This window comes from Salmo trutta, chromosome 29 (assembly GCF_901001165.1).
Source record: "Salmo trutta chromosome 29, fSalTru1.1, whole genome shotgun sequence".
Lineage (NCBI taxonomy): Eukaryota > Metazoa > Chordata > Actinopteri > Salmoniformes > Salmonidae > Salmo > Salmo trutta.
Genome location: NC_042985.1, coordinates 28,431,447 through 28,451,166, shown reverse-complemented (window position 1 = coordinate 28,451,166; position 19,720 = coordinate 28,431,447).

The window sequence follows — 19,720 nt, the reverse complement described above, 5'->3', positions numbered from 1 at the left end:
ATGTAGGTAGAGTTATTAAAGTGACTATGCATAGATAATAACAGAGGGTAGCAGCAGTGTAAAATAAGGGGGGGGGCAATGCATGTAGTCTGGGTAGCCATTTGATTAGATGTTCAGAAGTCTCACGGCTTGGGGGTAAAAGCTGTTTCGAAGCAACTTGGACCTAGACTTGGCGCTCCAGTACCGCTTGCAATGCGGTAGCAGAGTGAACAGTCTATGACTAGGGTTGCTGGAGTCTTTGACCATTTTTAGGGCCTTCCTCTGACACCGCCTGGTATAGAGGTCCTGGATGGCAGGAAGCTTGGCCCTAGTGATGTATTGGGCCGTACGCACTACCCTCTGTAGTGCCTTGCAGTCGGAGGCCGAGCAGTTGCCATACCAGACAGTGATGCAACCAGTCAGGATGCTCTCAATGGTGTAGCTGTAGAACCTTTTGAGGATCTGAGGACCCATGCCAAATCTTTTCAGTCTCCTGGAGGGGGAATAGGTTTTGTCGTGCCCTCTTCACTACTGTCTTGGTGTGCTTAGACCATGTTAGTTTGTTGGTGATGTGGACACCAAGGAACTTGAAGCTCTCAACCTGCTCCACTACAGCCCCGCCGATGAGAATGGGGGCATGCTCGGTCCTCCTTTTCCTGTAGTCCACAATCATCTCCTTTGTCTTGATCACGTTGAGGGAGAGGTTGTTGTCCTGGCACCACACGGCCAGGTCTCTGACCTCCTCCGTATAGGATGTCTCATCGTTGTCGGTGATCAGGCCTACCACTGTTGTGTCATTGGCAAACTTAATGATGGTGTTGGAGTCGTGCCTGGCCATGCAGTTATGAGTGAACAGGGAGTACGCACCCCTGAGGGGCCCCTGCGTTGAGGATCAGCGTGGCGGAAGTTTTGTTTCCTACCCTTATCACCTGGGGGCGGCCCGTCAGGAAGTCCCGGATCCAGTTGCAGAGGGAGGTGTTTAGTCCCAGGGTCCTTAGTTTATTGATGAGCTTTGAAGGCACTATGGTGTTGAACGCTGAGCTGTAGTCAATGAATAGAATTCTCACAGTCAATAAAAAAAAAATATTAGGCCCTAATCTATGGATTTCACATGACTAGGCAGGGGCAAAGCCAATCAGAATTAGTTTTCCCCACAACAGGTATTTTGAGTGGCCTTTTATTGTACCCAGCACAAGGTGCACCTGTGTAATGATCATGCTGTTTAATCAGTTTCTTGATATGCCACACCTGTCAGGGGGATGGATTATCTTGGTAAAAGAGAAATGCCCACTAACAGGGACGTAAACAAATTTGTGAACCAAATAATATTTTTGTGTGTATGTAAAACTTCTGGGAAATTTTATTTCAGCTCATGAAACATGGGACCAACATGTTTCATGAGCGTTTATAATTTGTGTTTATAATTTCGTTCAGTTTAATAAAGTTCTGCTTTTGTATTTGCCATAGATGGTGCAATGGATGGCTCCTGAAAGAGGGAAAAGCAGACATAACTAGCCTATGTTATCATCACAACTCTCAGAATCACATCCTTTTTTGGCAGATTACACCCAGGAAGAAAAATAATTGGTTATCCATCAAATATTCTGTGTCGTATACAGTAGTAATCATGTAAAAAGGCTACATTTCAACAGCTCAGACCATATCACACTGCCAAAAATTTGCAGATGCAGCACACTGAACTGTAGATGTAAAAGTTATGTGGGTCTCAGCTTGTTATAGAGAAGAATCACATGATGTTCATCATATCTTTCCAAAGGCACATGACAAGATGAATAAGAGCAGATTGATGTGAAGTTTTTTTCATGACACAGATGTTTTCTTGGAGGCACAGCCTTACTCAAACTAGTGGCGTGAATTTGTGCGTAGGGCTGGTACAATAATCATATAATCGTGTAACAGACAACTATGGTCAAATTATGGATAATAACCATGAACTAAAACAATAATCGTCATATATTTTAATACATACATTTTAGGAGTAGATATAAACTCAGCAAAAAAGAATCGTCCCTTTTTCAGGACCCTGTCTTTCAAAGATAATTCGTAAAAATCCAAATAACTTCACAGATCTTCATTGTAAGGGTTTAAACACTGTTTCCCATGCTTGTTCAATGAACCATAAACAATTAATGAACATGCACCTGTGGAACGGTCATTAAGACACTAACAGCTTACAGACGGTAGGCAATTAAGGTCACAGTTATGGAAACTTAGGACACTAAAGAAGCCTTTCTACTGACTCTGAAAAACACCGAAAGAAAGATGCCCAGGGTCCCTGTTCATCTGCGTGAACGAGCCTTAGGCATGCTGCAAGGAGGCATAAGGACCACAAATGTGGCCAGGGCAATAAATTGCTATGTCCGTACTGTGAGACGCCTAAGACAGCGCTACAGGGAGACAGGACGGACAGCTGATCATCCTCGCAGTGGCAGACCACGTGTAACAACACCTGCACAGGGTCGGTACATCCGAACATCAGACCTGCGGGACAGGTACAGGATGACAACAACTGCCCGAGTTACACCAGGAACGCACAATCCCTCCATCAGTGCTCAGACTGTCCGCAATAGGCTGAGAGAGGCTGGACTGAGGGCTTGTAGGCCTGTTGTATGGCAGGTCCTCACCAGACATCACCGGCAACAACGTCGCCTATGGGCACAAACCCACTGTCGCTGGACCAGACAGGACTGGCAAAAAGTGCTCCTCACTGACGAGTCGCGGTTTTGTCTCACCAGGGGGGATGGGCGGATCCGCGTTTATTGTTGAAGGAATGAGCGTTACACCGAGGCCTGTACTCTTGAGCGGGATCGATTTGGAGGTGGAGGGTCCGTCATGGTCTGGGGCGGTCTGTCACAGCATCATCGGACTGAGCTTGTTGTCATTGCAGGCAATCTCAACGCTGTGCATTACAGGGAAGACATCCTCCTCCCTCATGTGGTACCCTTCCTGCAGGCTCATCCTGACATGACCCTCCAGCATGACAATGCCACCAGCCATACTGCTCGTTCTGTGCGTGATTTCCTGCAAGACAGGGATATCAGTGTTCTGCCATGGTCAGCGAAGAGCCTGGATCTCAATCCCCTTGAGCACGTCTGAGACCTGTTGGATAGGAGGGTGAGGGCTAGGGTCATTCCCCCCAGAAATGTCTGGGAAATTGCAGGTGCCTTGGTGGAAGAGTGGGGTAACATCTCACAGCAAGAACCGGCAAATCTGGTGCAGTCCATGAGGAGGAGATGCACTGCAGTACTCAATGCAGCTGGTGGCCACACCAGATACTGACTGTTACTTTTGATTTTGACCCCCCTTTGTTCAGGGAGACATTATTCCATTTCTATTCCATGTCTGTGGAACTTGCTCAGTTTATGTCTCAGTTGTTTAATCTTGTCATGTTCATACAAATATTTACACGTTAAGTTTGTTGAAAATAAAAACAGTTGACAGTGTGAGGACATTTCTTTTTTTGTTGAGTTTAGTTTACCCAATCATAATTTTATTGTTTACATAATGAGGATAAAGTTAGTCATCATTTTAGGAGGAAAATGTCTCGGGCGGGAGGAGAAGCTTAATTTCCAAAAGTTCCAAGCGGTCAAAACCATCCATTTGGTAACACTACCTTTTAAGCGGTCCTTAATACAGTGTAAGTACTCTATAACAAGTATTGTAGTTAAGTGTAACAACTAGTTACAGTGTAATAACAACATGTACCTGATAGTAATTGCGCTCGGTAATTACAGATGTGTAACAATAAATGCTTGTTACCATGATTGTTACAAATGGGCAGGTTTCCACTAAATTCACCAACTTATTGTTTTGCTTCTTCTCAGCTGCAATGAATTAATGAAAAACTGTGACAAAGGTTGGGGTCCCTTGTGGATGTGCTGGGTGTCTGAGAGATTTGCATAGATCCACACTGCACGCTGCCCTATCCCATCTGGACAAGAGGAATACCTATGTAAGAATGTTGTTCATTGACTATAGCTCAGCCTTGAACACCATAGTACCCTCCAATTCATCATCAAGCTTGGGGCCCTGGGTCTGAACCCCACCCTGTGCATCTGGGTCCTGGACTTCCTGACGGGCCGCCCCCAGGTGGTGAAGGTAGGAAACAACATCTCCACTACGCTGATCCTCAACACTGGGGCCCCACAAGGGTGCGTGCTCAGCCCCCTCCTGTACTCCCTGTTCACCCATGACTGCGTGGCCGCGCACACCTCCAACTCAATCATCAAGTTGCAGACAACATAACGGTAGTAGGCATGATAAACAACAATGACGAGACAGCCTACAGGGAGGAGGTGAGGGCCCTGGCGGAGTGGTGCCAGGAAAATAACCTCTCACTCAACGTCAACAAAACAAAGGAGCTGATCATGGACTTCAGGAGACATTAGAGGGAGCACGCCCCTATCCACATCGACAAGACCGCAGTGGAGAAGGTGAAAAGCTTCAAGTTCTTTGGCGTACACATCACTGACAATCTGAAATGGTCCACCCACACAGACAGTGTTGTGAAGAAGGCGCAACAGCACCTCTTCAATCTCAGGAGGCTGAAGAAATTTGGCTTGACCCCTAAAACTCTCAGAAACTTTTACAGATGCACAATTGAGAGCATGCTGTCAGGCTGTATCACCGCCTGGTATGGCAACTGCACCGCCCACAACCGCAGGGCTCTCCAGAGGGAGCTGCGGTATGCCCAACGCATCACCGGGGGCACACTGCCTGCCCTCCAGAACACCTACAGCACCCAATGTCACAGGAAGGCCAAAAAAATAATCAAGGGCATCGATCACCTGAGCCACTGCCTGTTCACCCCGCTATCATCCAGAAGGCAAGGTCAGTACAGGTGCATCAAAGCTGGGACCGAGAGAATGAAAAACAGGCCATCAGACTGCCATCACTAGCCGGCTACCTAATGATAAATGCTCTTCAAATTGTCAATATGAGCATTTTATTTTGTACAGTTATCAATGAAAACAATTACATCAAAAATGCTGTTTGAGTTAAGGGGGTGTGTCACAATATCTATTTAATTGAACCACTTTTGCAGTAAAATGTTTTTACACAACCATCCATTTCATATATGGGAGACCTTAGAGATATGGATTAACAAGGTTGTGCTTTGTTATACTTCGGGTAGGGGTACATGAAAATTTTTTGGGACTTTCCACTGGCCTATTCAGTCTCCAAAACACACAATTTGCTCATTCCTACCAATGACACATTGGCGTCAGTCGTTACTATGACAATTTAAGATGGCGCTACTCCGCTACTCATACCTCTAATAAACATTGTTCAAGAAAAAATAGAGATGTTTCTATGTTAAATGCACATGTTTAGTATTAGTGGATTGAATACATCTCTTTGCTTAGCTTTACTTCCTAAAGTGTTTCCATTCCCGTTTAAACAACAATGAGCCTTTTAGTGGGTCAAAGGAGTAAGTGAACCAGTATTTCCTCAGAGGGAAACGTCCATGTTTTTATTTGTTTTTGTTTGGGGGGTAAAATAGTGTTTTTTTTACCGCTGATCAATAGATGGAAGCATTTTTCCAGCTTAGTGATGACCCTGTATCTCTCAGTTGTTTGATGTTATTGTACTTGGATAACATTATATAGGTTTGAGGGTTTTCCCCACCTGCAAACACGTTTTTTTGAAACTGACTGTGGACACAATCATTATAATATATCACTCAGTGTATCTCCATTTTAAATATAGTGTCATTTGGATCTGGATAGAATGTGGTGGAATGGAACACCAGTCAGCATAAAGTCGTCCTACAAGATCTGAAAGACTTGATATTCTGGCTCATGTTATCACATTCCAATATGTGGACAATACAGAAGACATTGAACTGCTACACGCCCCCCCCCCCCCCCCCCGGTCTTATTTTACACACACACACACAAATTGTATTCCATTACAGTAATTGAGGTGAACACTGAATGCAATCTAAATGCTGGCACTGGGCCAGTGAAGAGTTCACTGCTTCTCTGAATGGCAGTGAGAAAGTGTGTGTGCAGGCAGTTTGCAACAGAGTGAGCAAGGGTACATCTCTGCAGTCTGCAGACCAGAACTTGCTAATGGAAGTGACAGCTTGCAGGTCACAAAAGAGAGGGAGGGGGAATTGTGCTGACCGTGTTTGTGTATTTGGCATGGAGTGGGGAGAGTTGGGAGCTGGGGCACGACTGCAGTTATGAGAGAAACCTGGCCAGAGATAAAAACTGCAGGACGAACGAACCTCCCTTCACTGACACTTGGCTCAAACATATTGTGCCTACACCACCCCACCAGCCTCCCCCTCTCCGCAAGGGAGAAGGGATTACTGTCCTGGAGAGATTACAGAATAGAGAGAGGGTATTGTTGAGAAGTCATCGGGATATGCACATCACATTGCCATAATGGCCCGGAGCACCTGCCACTTCACTGAATGAGCGATCATTTCAGCTGTGGAATGGAGCAACTCAGCATGGGTCAGCCAAACTAACTGCTTTGTGGACTTTGAAAATAAGACCAAGTTTGTCATTTTTTGTTGACGCTTGTCAAGAGCATAATGTGAGGATTATTGGATCATTCTGTATCACAACCTCTGCATCACTTTTTGCTCTGTTATTTATTTATTTTTTTTCCAGCTGGGAACTTATATGACAAAATCCTTGAATACCCTCCAGCTCCTCCAAGCTAAAAGGGAAAAAGGGCTGACTACAGGAGTGAGAGGCTGGAGGTCTTATACTGTAGGTGTCTGACAGAAATGATCAGAGCTCAACTGGCTGAAGAAGAGGAAGGGGCCTACAGAAAAGTTACACAGTGTTACAGAGCTTCCAGAGCTGGCTCCCCGGCAGGTGTCACCATGCCTTATCACCTGGAGGAAGAGGACCTCAACCAGCCTGTATGGCAGTCTGTACTCTTCTTCTGCTGCAAGGGGATGATCGAGGGTGTTGTGGTCCTCCTCTTCATCTGGCTGCTCATACAGGTCCTGTTCACCAAGAACCTGGAAGGTACTGACTCCCTCTCCCATCTGATGGTTCACTGTTGATCATTTATATTGTTATAATAGTAGGTTACTGTAATGCTCATTCATATAGACACGGATCCCATGTACTGATGTATTATCTTAATTGGCACAGCAGGAAGTGCAAACTTGGTTGAAAAAGTCTTATAAAGTTTGTAATTTCACTTAAAAATGTCAGACTTAATTTACCTTAACTGAAAATGTATCAACCCTGTAAGAATATGTCGAAGACAAATACACAACGCAGAGGACGAGAAGTCAATAGAGTAATAACGATCAATGGAAACAGTGTTTTTTCTGTTAAAGGGAATTATCAATGGAAATAGTTGGTTTTCAGTTCAACATCTGTTAGGAATGTCAGTCCTGAACTCATAGCTACGTATGCTATGCTTTCATTGGTCTGAGTCTGGAGCAGGATACTTGTTATTTGGCCATTGGCCCAGTTGTACTGCAATGACTTCCAATTGGTCAGCCACAGGCTAGGGTGGGGGGTAATACATTATATCCTGTTTCCTTTGTAATGTGGAGAGAACCACAGGAGAGAATCACGAAAGACAGGGGAGCATGAACATCTACCATCTACTTCCAAGCATGATTTGTCCGCTTTGAATAAACCTATTTTCCTCCCCCTGATTTGCTTTGGGGTCTGTGTTATTGAAGAGTAACATCAACTGCTAACAAACCCAACAAAAATGTCACTGAAAAATTATAATCCACATAATAATTCACATTTCCTGTTGCTGCAGGATTATTTTTCTGCTATGAGAAACTGGTCAAATTAAGATAGCAGATCTGTAAATCAAGGTTCTTGCAGACAAAGAGGCTATCCTCATTTACACAAATTTAAGGAATGAGCACGATGAGATTTACAATTTAGATAATATGTACATACATTTTCCAATTGACATTAAATCCTTACCTTACCTATCATTGTGGCTGGCAACGTGACATACTTGCTCTGCAGCTCCTCCAAATTTAAAATTGCGCTGCAGTGGATAGCAGCCGTCTTGCAGGCTCCTGGCCAATTCTGCTGTTTTGTGGGGGGGTTTTACGCTGATCTTAACTTTTTTATACATAATGTCTCCGCCATCATTTCCTATAATTGAAAACAACTTCTGGGCATCAGAACAGCAATCACTAACCTCGATTTGGATTAAAATGTCTATTTCAATGAGTCGGAAACTCTGGACCTTCTGCTTACTCCGGACCAGGCCCTAATCCCCAGGACTCAAAAGAGGAAGTGAAGGCGAAAGAGGGGCAGGCAAGGCCGAGACTATCTTATCAACCGGACCTGAAAAACTGTAATATCCTATGTTTCTTAGAGTCATGACTGAACGAGGACATGGATATACATATCGCTGGTTTTTCTAAGCATCGCCAAGACTGGACGGCAGACTCGGGTAAGAAGAAGGGAGGAGGGGTGTGTCGCAATCTCTAATGTTAAGGAAGTCTCAAGTTTTTGTTCATCTGAGTAAGAATTCCTCATGATAAGCTGCAAACCATACTATATTTTTTTGTAGCTGTCTATTTACCACCACAAACCGATGCTGGCACTAAGACTGCAGTGAAAGTTTTATTGGGCCATAAGCAAACAAAAAAATGCACATTCAGAGGCAGTGTTTGTCGTGGCTGGTGATTTTAATGCAAGGAAACTGAAATCCATCATACCACATTTTTATCAGCATGTCACCTGTGCAACTAGAGGTGACAAAACTCTAGATCACCTTTATTCCACACACAGAAATGCATACAAGCCCCTCCCTCATCCTCCATTTGGCAAATCAGACCATACGTCTATCCTCCTGCTTCCTGCTTTCAGGCAAAAACTCAAACAGTGATGCACTCAATATGGAAGTTGTCCAATGAAGTGGATGCTAAGCTACAGGACTTTTTTGCTAGCACAGATTGGAATGTTAATAAATTAATAAGTGCATCAACGATGTCGTCCCCACAGTGACCGTATGTAGATACTCCAACCAGAAGCCATGGATTACAGGCAACAGCCTCACTGACTTAAAGGTTAGAGCTGCTGCTTTCAAGGATCGGAACACTAATCGGGATGCTTATAAGAAATTGCACTACGACCTCCGGCGAGCCATCAAACAGGCAAAGTGTCAGTACAGGACTAAGATTGAATCCTACTACGCCAGCTCTGACGCTCAACAGATGTGGCAGGGCTTGCAAACCTTCACAGATTACAAAGGGAAACCCAGTCACGAGCTGCCCAGCAAGGCGAGATTACCAGATGAGCTAAATGCCTTCTATGCTCGCTTCGAGGCAAGCAACACTGAACCATGCATGAGAGCACGTTAAACAGGTTAACATTCGCAAGGCCACGGTGCCAGACGGAATACCAGGACACGTACACAGAGCATGCGCTGACCAGCTGGCAAGTGTCTTTCAAGAAGACCACCATAGTCCCTGTGCCCAAGAACACCAAGGTAAATGACTATCGCCCGCAGCATGAAATGCTTTGAAAGGTTGGTCATGGCCAGTGGCAGTTCTAGCTTGTATGGCTCTCTGGGCAAACCCCCTCTTCAGCCCTCCCCCCACACACATTTGGAACAGCACAAATAAATAATCGTAACATTTAAAACTATATAAATATGAAAATGTATACAAGAATAAGACTCATAAATAAAAAAGACAAATAGAAACAAATTGTAGTAAATAAACACAATTAAAAAATAGAATTATTACACTATTACCCTATTGCTATCAAAAAACACACCAATAAAACTAAATTGCACAAATATTATATCACACTAATACACAAATAGAATAACACACTTATAAAGAAGAGAACCTGATTATTACATCTGCTCCTGCTATGCCCTCTACTGCTCCTTCTGTGTCTCCTTGACCTGCTGCCACTCCCCCAGTGCTCTATCCCTCTTCCTCTCTCTCTGTGTGTGTATGTGATTGTGTGGGCAGAATCAGGTGTGCTGGAGTCAGAGCAGATCCCCACTAGCTGCAACCTGTTCCATAATCAAGACCTCTACAAATACTCAGCCCTGCCACTTCCATGCTGCCAGATTGTAGTCTCTGTTCATTCTGTCCGCTCTGACTGTGGTCCCTATCTCCAGTCCCACATCTTGTCAGTCCTGCTACTCTGTCCTGGATCCCCCACTCTACTGCTCCCTTGGATTCCCTCCGGATCTGCTTACCCTGTCCCAACACCTCTCGCTCCAGCCTCAGCCTCCACTCCAGGTTTCCTGCAACCCGCCCAAGCTTCCCCTGGCCTGCACTTCCCCCTGTGTTTCAATAAATACCTTGGTTACCTCATCCCAGTCTCCTCGTCTGAGTCTGCTCGTGGGTTCACCTGTTCCCGCCCTGCGTAACAATTACACTACTGCACTTCAAACAAGAAACACACAAACTAAATTGCACAACTAATTGCATTAGTACTGTACAAAGTTAGAGGTGTGCTATTTGATAGAGGTCTCCCATTGGGGAGACCTGAGATCAACCTACCTGCGCCCCCTCCCCATCTCATACTTCTGAGTGGGAGACCTTCCCAGGCAGTAGCCTGCCTAGCTCACAAACTAGAATCAGGGCGCTCACTCCGACAAGGTTATTTGACCCACAGTCCCACACGGTGACATGATATCATTAGGCCCCAAATACAAATAACTTATTGTTATGTTCAGTACTAAGAACTTAGGGCATTTGTTGTTACTTAGTTTCAACATTGAACTAGGGGAGAGAACAATCTCCACCTAGGAGGAAGTGACTGACGCACAGACACTGTGGAGACAAGTGATTCGTTCCCCATTACTCATGCTATCCCTTCACATGGTTTGCAATAAAGACACATAGTTCACATATGGAAACAATGCTTCCTTCTGACCTCCTTTGCCATACTCCTTGCTGATATTCTGCATAGCAACAGGGATATGTGATAGACAAGACTGACTTCTCCCGTCTCTGGACCCCAGGTGACTGAGGCCCATATGAGGGAGGAAGTGCAGCTGCCAACCCCAGAGTCCGAAAGGAGACATTCTAATGACAAGAGTTCAACAGTTAAATCATATAAGCATATTCTGCAGATAAGACATCTTAATTATCTTTGTTACTTTGCTAATTCTGACGTCATCAGAACGCGCAACAGGACATTACATTTACATTTACATTTAAGTCATTTAGCAGACGCTCTTATCCAGAGCGACTTACAAATTGGTGCATTCACCTTATGATATCCAGTGGAACAACCACTTTACAATAGTACATCTAAATCTTTTAAGGGGGGGGGTTAGAAGGATTACTTTATCCTATCCTAGGTATTCCTTAAAGAGGTGGGGTTTCAGGTGTCTTCGGAAGGTGGTGATTGACTCCGCTGTCCTGGCGTCGTGAGGGAGCTTGTTCCACCATTGGGGTGCCAGAGCAGCGAACAGTTTTGACTGGGCTGAGCGGGAACTGTGCTTCCTCAGAGGTAGGGAGGCGAGCAGGCCAGAGGTGGATGAATGCAGTGCCCTTGTTTGGGGGTAGGGCCTGATCAGAGCCTGAAGGTACGGAGGTGCCGTTCCCCTCACAGCTCCGTAGGCAAGCACCATGGTCTTGTAGCGGATGCGAGCTTCAACTGGAAGCCAGTGGAGAGAGCGGAGGAGCGGGGTGACGTGAGAGAACTTGGGAAGGTTGAACACCAGACGGGCTGCGGCGTTCTGGATGAGTTGTAGGGGTTTAATGGCACAGGCAGGGAGCCCAGCCAACAGCGAGTTGCAGTAATCCAGACGGGAGATGACAAGTGCCTGGATTAGGACCTGCGCCGCTTCCTGTGTGAGGCAGGGTCGTACTCTGCGAATGTTGTAGAGCATGAACCTACAGGATCGGGTCACCGCCTTGATGTTAGTGGAGAACGACAGGGTGTTGTCCAGGGTCACGCCAAGGTTCTTAGCACTCTGGGAGGAGGACACAAGGGAGTTGTCAACCGTGATGGTGAGATCATGGAACGGGCAGTCCTTCCCCGGGAGGAAGAGCAGCTCCGTCTTGCCGAGGTTCAGCTTGAGGTGGTGATCCGTCATCCACACTGATATGTCTGCCAGACATGCAGAGATGCGATTCGCCACCTGGTTATCAGAAGGGGGAAAGGAGAAGATTAATTGTGTGTCATCTGCATAGCAATGATAGGAGAGACCATGTGAGGATATGACAGAGCCAAGTGACTTGGTGTATAGCAAGAATAGGAGAGGGCCTATAACAGAGCCCTGGGGGACACCAGTGGTGAGAGCACGTGGTGCAGAGACAGATTCTCGCCACGCCACCTGGTAGGAGCGACCTGTCAGGTAGGACGCAATCCAAGCGTGGGCCGCGCCGGAGATGCCCAACTCGGAGAGGGTGGAGAGGAGGATCTGATGGTTCACAGTATCAAAGGCAGCAGATAGGTCTAGAAGGATGAGAGCAGAGGAGAGAGAGTTAGCTTTAGCAGTGCGGAGAGCCTCCGTGACACAGAGAAGAGCAGTCTCAGTTGAATGACCAGTCTTGAAACCTGACTGATTTGGATCAAGAAGGTCATTCTGAGAGAGATAGCAGGAGAGCTGGCCAAGGACGGCACGTTCAAGAGTTTTGGAGAGAAAAGAAAGAAGGGATACTGGTCTGTAGTTGTTGACATCGGAGGGATCGAGTGTAGGTTTTTTCAGAAAGGGTGCAACTCTCGCTCTCTTGAAGACGGAAGGGACGTAGCCAGCAGTCAAGGATGAGTTGATGAGCGAGGTGAGGTAAGGGAGAAGGTCTCCGGAAATGGTCTGGAGAAGAGAGGAGGGGATAGGGTCAAGCGGGCAGGTTGTTGGGCGGCCGGCCGTCACAAGACGCGAGATTTCATCTGGAGAGAGAGGGGAGAAAGAGGTCAAAGCACAGGGTAGGGCAGTGTGAGCAGGACCAGCGGTGTCGTTTGACTTAGCAAACGAGGATCGGATGTCGTCGACCTTCTTTTCAAAATGGTTGAAGAAGTCATCCGAAGAGAGGGAGGAGGGGGGGAGGAGGATTCAGGAGGGAGGAGGTGGCAAAGAGCTTCCTAGGGTTAGAGGCAGATGCTTGGAATTTAGAGTGGTAGAAAGTGGCTTTAGCAGCAGAGAGGGAAGAGGAAAATGTAGAGAGGAGGGAGTGAAAGTATGCCAGGTCCGCAGGGAGGCGAGTTTTCCTCCATTTCCGCTCGGCTGCCCGGAGCCCTGTTCTGTGAGCTCGCAATGAGTCGTCGAGCCACGGAGCATGAGGGGAGGACCGAGCCGGCCTGGAGGATAGGGGACATAGAGAATCAAAGGATGCAAAAAGGGAGGAGAGGAGGGTTGAGGAGGCAGAATCAGGAGATAGGTTGGAGAAGGTTTGAGCAGAGGGAAGAGATGATAGGATGGAAGAGGAGAGAGTAGCGGGAGAGAGAGAGCGAAGGTTGGGACTGCACAATACCATCCGAGTAGGGGCAGAGTGAGAAGTGTTTGATGAGAGCGAGAGGGAAAAGGATACAAGGTAGTGGTCGGAGACTTGGAGGGGAGTTGCAATGAGATTAGTGGAAGAACAGCATCTAGTAAAGATGAGGTCAAGCGTATTGCCTGCCTTGTGAGTAGTGGGGGAAGGTGAGAGGGTGAGGTCAAAAGAGGAGAGGAGTGGAAAGAAGGAGGCAGAGAGGAATGAGTCAAAGGTAGACGTGGGGAGGTTAAAGTCACCCAGAACTGTGAGAGGTGAGCCATCCTCAGGAAAGGAACTTATCAAGGCGTCAAGCTCATTGATGAACTCTCCAAGGGAACCTGGAGGGCGATAAATGATAAGGATGTTAAGCTTGAAAGGGCTGATAACTGTGACAGCATGGAATTCAAATGAGGAGATAGACAGATGGGTCAGGGGAGAAAGAAAGAATGTCCACTTGGGAGAGATGAGGATTCCAGTGCCACCACCCCGCTGGCCAGATGCCCTCGGGGTATGCGAGAACACGTGGGCAGACGAGGAGAGAGCAGTAGGAGTAGCAGTGTTATCTGTGGTAATCCATGTTTCCGTCAGCGCCAAGAAGTCGAGGGACTGGAGGGTAGCATAGGCTGAGATGAACTCTGCCTTGTTGGCCGCAGACCAGCAGTTCCAGAGGCTGCCGGAGACCTGGAACTCCACGTGGGTCGTGCACGCTGGGACCACCAGGTTAGAGTGGCAGCGGCCACGCGGTGTGAAGCGTTTGTATGGCCTGTGCAGAGGGGAGAGAACAGGGATAGACAGACACATAGTTGACAGGCTACAGAAGAGGCTACGCTAATGCAAAGGAGATTGGAATGACAAGTGGACTACACGTCTCGAATGTTCAGAAAGTTAAGCTTACGTTGCATTGTACATTGCATTGTACTGTCTACACTCGGTTTGTTGTTTATATAAAACATTTTCATTCAATCGATTTTAATCCGAACTAAAGTTTTGTTGCTAAGGATTCATGACACGGTTAGCCTTAACGGCTGGGACTGCAAGTTTGTTTTCCTTTTTTTGCGTGGATTCCGCGAGTGCTAGCTGGCTGTACTACAGACACCTGTCGTCGTCGTGGGAAAGACTCATTGTTATCTTTTTGTAAAACAACTGTTTGCAGTAAAGAGCCAATCTGGATACTAAGGAGATCCTGAGGGAAATCGACGAGTACCAACAGCTTTACGCTACGGAGGAACAACATACTCCATCATGGAAAGATCTGACCACCTCACAAAATAACTTTAACCTGACAAAAAAAGAAAAACTGATTCATCTACAGACATGGACGATTTACTTACCATTGAGGTAGAGGCTAGTGCTCTGGCTGGAATCCATGCAACATTGTAAAAGTTGTGTGAGGAGGTAGCAGGGCTGAGGGGGAGTTTGGAGCTCCAAAGAGAAAACAAGACACTCACAGACAAGGTAAAAGTCCATGATTCCAACATGGATTGTCTACTCAGGGAAAACAGGGTGATGAAGGAGTCGCTACTACACATACAAAGTCGTAGCATGCGTGAAAATATATTTTTTCTGGGATTCTTGAGGACGCATCCAATAATAAAGAGGGCGTGATCAAAGAATTCATGCAATCCGCCTTGAAACTTCCTGTAGAGACTGTAAACAAGGTGGCTTTCCACCGAGTACACAGACTTGGAGCTCGGAGCGACAAGACCAAGGGTCCCCGACCGATTATCGCAAAATTTGAACACTACCAACAAAAGGAGCTGATCAAAAGCAGGGGAAGGGAGCTTAAAGGGACCAAATTCGGTCTCAATGACCAATTTCCAAGGGAGATAAACGAACGTCGTAAGAGACTGTATCCGGTACAAAGAAAACAAAGGATGGATGGTAGGCGTGCCTTTCTCATTGTGGACAAACTCTTTATAGATCGACAGCTATCCGAGACAGCTCCATAACACCATGGCTGTACTAAATTCTACAGGGACTTCAGGTTATGAAAAAAAAGAAGTTATGGGAACTGTAAAAATATCTGAACATTATGAAGTGGATATGTACACACACGTACTCAATTGCATGCTTGCTTACACATACGGACTTATACATACACACACACACACCTGATCTCGCTCTCTTCTCTCACTCTCTCTTTTTCTCTTTTCTCTTCTCTTCTCTCAATTGTCAAGAACTGTTTTGTAATTGAATGTGTTTATTGTTTGTCTATCTTTTTTATGTATTTGTCTACAAGTTTATATATGTTTACAACAAGCAAGGGGAAGATATCAGAATAGGGGCATTGGGGAAAGTAACATATTGTATGGAATACATTTGTACTGTAGTGAAGCCGTCTCTAGAGTAATGCAAGGTCTCTTTCATGATCATGTGAAACGTCAATTGCTATGGAAATGCTGGGATGTGTTTTTCAATTATGTTAAAGGTAATTATGATGCAACTATGATGGTGATACGATATGGACTACAATTATCATCATGAATATTAAGGCCATACGCACTACATGTTACACACATAGACACTCAACCATGCAAATCGGCAGAGTTATTATTTATTTGGACATCACACATTAAATCAAATCAAATCAAATGTATTTGTCACATACACATGGTTACCAGGTGTTAATGCAAGTGTAGCGAAATGCTTGTGCTTCTAGTTCCGACCATGCAGTAATATCTAACAAGTAATCTACCAATTCCACAACAACTACCTTGTACACACAAGTGTAAAGGAATGCATACGAATATGTACATAAAAATATATAAATGAGTGATGGCCGACCGACATAGGCCGTTCGGCCATGGAGTACAGTATATACATACGAGATGAGTATTGTAGGGTAGCCTTCCCTGTAGCTCAGTTGGTAGAGCATGGTGTTTGCAACACCAGGGTTGTGGGTTCGATTCCCACGGGGGGCCAGCACAGAAAAAAATAATGTATGAAATGAAATGAAATGTATGCATTCACTACTGTAAGTCGCTCTGGATAAGGGCGTCTGCTAAATGACTAAAATGTAATGTAAATGTATGAAAACATATAAAGCAGCATTGTTTAAGGTGGCTAGTGATACATTACATCAGGATGGCAAGATGCAGTAGATGGTATGGTGTACAGTATATACATATGAGATGAATAATGTAGGTTATGTAAACATTATCTAATATAAATAATATAAAGTGGCAATTGATTACATCAATTTCCCCAGTATGAAAGTGGCTTGAGTTGAGTCAGTATGTTGGCAGCAGCCACTCAATGTTAGTGATGGCTGTTTAACAGTGTGATGGCCTTGAGATAGAAGCTGTTTTTCAGTCTCTCCGTTCCAGCTTTGATGCACCTGTACTGACCTCGCCTTCTAGATGTTAGCGGGGTGAACAGGCAGTGGCTCGGGTGGTTGCTGTCCTTGATGATCTTTTTGGCCTTCCTGTGACATCGGGTGGTGTAGGTGTCCTGGAGGGCAGGTAGTTTGCACCCAGTGATGCGTTGTGCAGACCTCACTACCCTCTGGAGAGCCTTTCAGTTTTGGGCGGAGCAGCTGCCGTACCAGGCGGTGATACAGCCCGACAGGATGCTCTCGATTGTGCATCTGTAAAAGTTTGTGAGTGTTTTTGGTGACAAGCCGTATTTCTTGAGCCTCCTGAGGTTGAAGAGGCGCTGCTGTGCCTTCTTCACCACGCTGTCTGTGTGGGTGGACCATTTCAGTTTGTCCGTGATGTGTACGCCGAGAAACTTAAAACTCTCCACCCTCTCCACTACTGTCCCGTCAATGTAGATAGGAGGCTGCTCCCTCTGCTGTTTCCTGAAGTCCACGATCATCTCTTTTGTTTTGTTGACATTGAGTGCGAGGTTATTTTCCTGACACCACACTCCGAGGGCCCTCACCTCCTCCCTGTAGGCCGTCTCGTTGTTGTTGGTAATCAAGCCCTACCACTGTAGTGTCATCTGCAAGCTTGATGATTGAGTTGGATGCGTGCATGGCCACGCAGTCGTGGGTGAACAGGGAATACAGAAGAGGGCTGAGAACGCACCCTTGTGGGGACCCAGTGTTGAGGATCAGCGGGGTGGAGATGTTGTTGCCTACCCTCACCACCTGGGGGCGGCCCGTCAGGAAGTCCAGGACCCAGTTGCACAGGGCGGGGTCGAGACCCAGGGTCTCAAGCTTAATGACGAGTTTGGAGTGTACTATGGTGTTAAATGCTGAGCTGTAATCGATGAACAGCATTCTTACATAGGTATTCCTCTTGTCCAGATGGGTTAGGGCAGTGTGCAGTGTGATGGCGATTGCATCATCTGTGGACCTATTGGGTTGGTAAGCAAATTGGAGTGGGTCTGGGGTGTCAGGTAGGGTGGAGGTGATATGGTCCTTGTCTAGTCTCTCAAAGCACTTCATGATGACGGAAGTGAGTGATACAGGGTGGTAGTCATTTAGCTCAGTTACCTTAGCTTTCTTGGGAACAGGAACAATGGTGGCCCTCTTGAAGCATGTGGGGACAGCAGACTGGGATAAGGATTCATTGAATATGTCTGTAAACACACCATCCAGCTGGTCTGCGCATGCTCTGAGGACGCGGCCGGGGATGCTGTCTGGGCCTGCATCCTTGCGAGGGTTAACACGTTTAAATGTTTTACTCACGTTGGCTGCAGTGAAGGAGAGCCCGCAGGTTTTGGTAGCGGGCCGTGTTAGTGGCACTGTATTGTCCTCAAAGCGAGCAAAAAACTTGTTTAGTCTGTCTGGGAGCAGGGCATCGTGATCCGCGACTGTAGATCCGCCACATACCTCTCATGTCTGAGCCGTTGAATTGTGACTCCACTTTGTCTCTGTACTGACGCTTAGCTTGTTTGATTGCCTTGCGGAGGGAATAGCTACACTGTTTATATTCGGACATGTTTCCAATCACTTTGCCCTGATTAAAAGCAGTGGTTCGCGCGTTCAGTTTTGCACGAATGCTGCCATCAATCCACGGTTTCTGGTTGGGGAATGTTTTAATAGACGCTGTTGGTACGACATCACCAATGCACTTATTAATGAACTGGCACACCGAGTCAGCGTATTCGTCAATGTTGTTGTTTGCAGCAATGCGGAACATATCCCAGTCCACGTGATTGAAGCAATCTTGAAGAGTGGAATCCGATTGGTCGGACCAGAGTTGAATAGACCTGAGGGCGGGAGCTTCCTGTTTTAGCTTCTGTCTATAGGCTGGGAGCAAAATGGAGTTGTGGTCAGCTTTTCCAAAGGGAGGGTGGGGGAGGACCTTATATGCGTCGCGGAAGTTAGAATAACAATGATCCAGGGTTTTACCTGCCCTGGTAGCACAACCAATATGCTGATAGAATTTGGGGAGCCTTGTTTTCAGATTAGCCTTGTTAAAATCCCCGGCTACAATAAATGCAGCCTCAGGATATGTGGTTTCCAGTTTACATAGAGTCCAATGAAGTTCTTTCAGGGCCGTCGATGTGTCTGCTTGGGGGGGATATACACGGCTGTGATTATAATCGAAGAGAATTCTCTTGGTACATAATGCGGTCGGCATTTGATAGTGAGGAATTCTAAGTCAGGTGAACAAATACATTACAACTAATACATTACAACGGAACGATTTGACTAGTGCAGTGTTAGCTAGCTAGCTACATAGCTGTCTTTGTCATAGCTTGATAATTGTGTAGTTTAGTAATAGCTAGGTTAGCTAGCCAGCTATTTCCGTCCCCCGCGACGCCATTGTTCCATACCCAGCCAACTATTACTGACGAGCAGCATTGTAGAAACTAAATACGTTACAAAGGAACGTCTTGATTAGTGTTATGTTATGTTAGCTAGCTACAAAGTTGCTTTTGTATAATAGCCAACCTCTACCGACTAGCAGCACTGTAGAAACTATTAGATTACAACGGAACGACTTGATTAGTGTAGTGTTGTGTTAGTTAGCTAGCATTTTCGTCACTTTAGTCAATAAGATTTTCGCAACGTAAGCTTAACTTTCTGAACATTCGAGACGTGTAGTCCACTTGTCATTCCAATCTCCTTTGCATTAGCGTAGCCTCTTCTGTAGCTTGTCAACTATGTGTCTGTCTATCCCTGTTCTCTCCCCTCTGCACAGGCCATACAAACGCTTCCCACCGCGTGGCCGCTGCCACTCTAACCTGGTGGTCCCAGCGCGCACGACCCATGTGGAGTTCCAGGTCTCCGGCAGCCTCTGGAACTGCCGGTCTGCGGCCAACAAGGCTGAGTTCATCTCAGCCTATGCTACCCTCCAGTCCCTAGACTTCCTGGCGCTGACGGAAACATGGATTACCACAGATAACACTGCTACTCCTACTGCT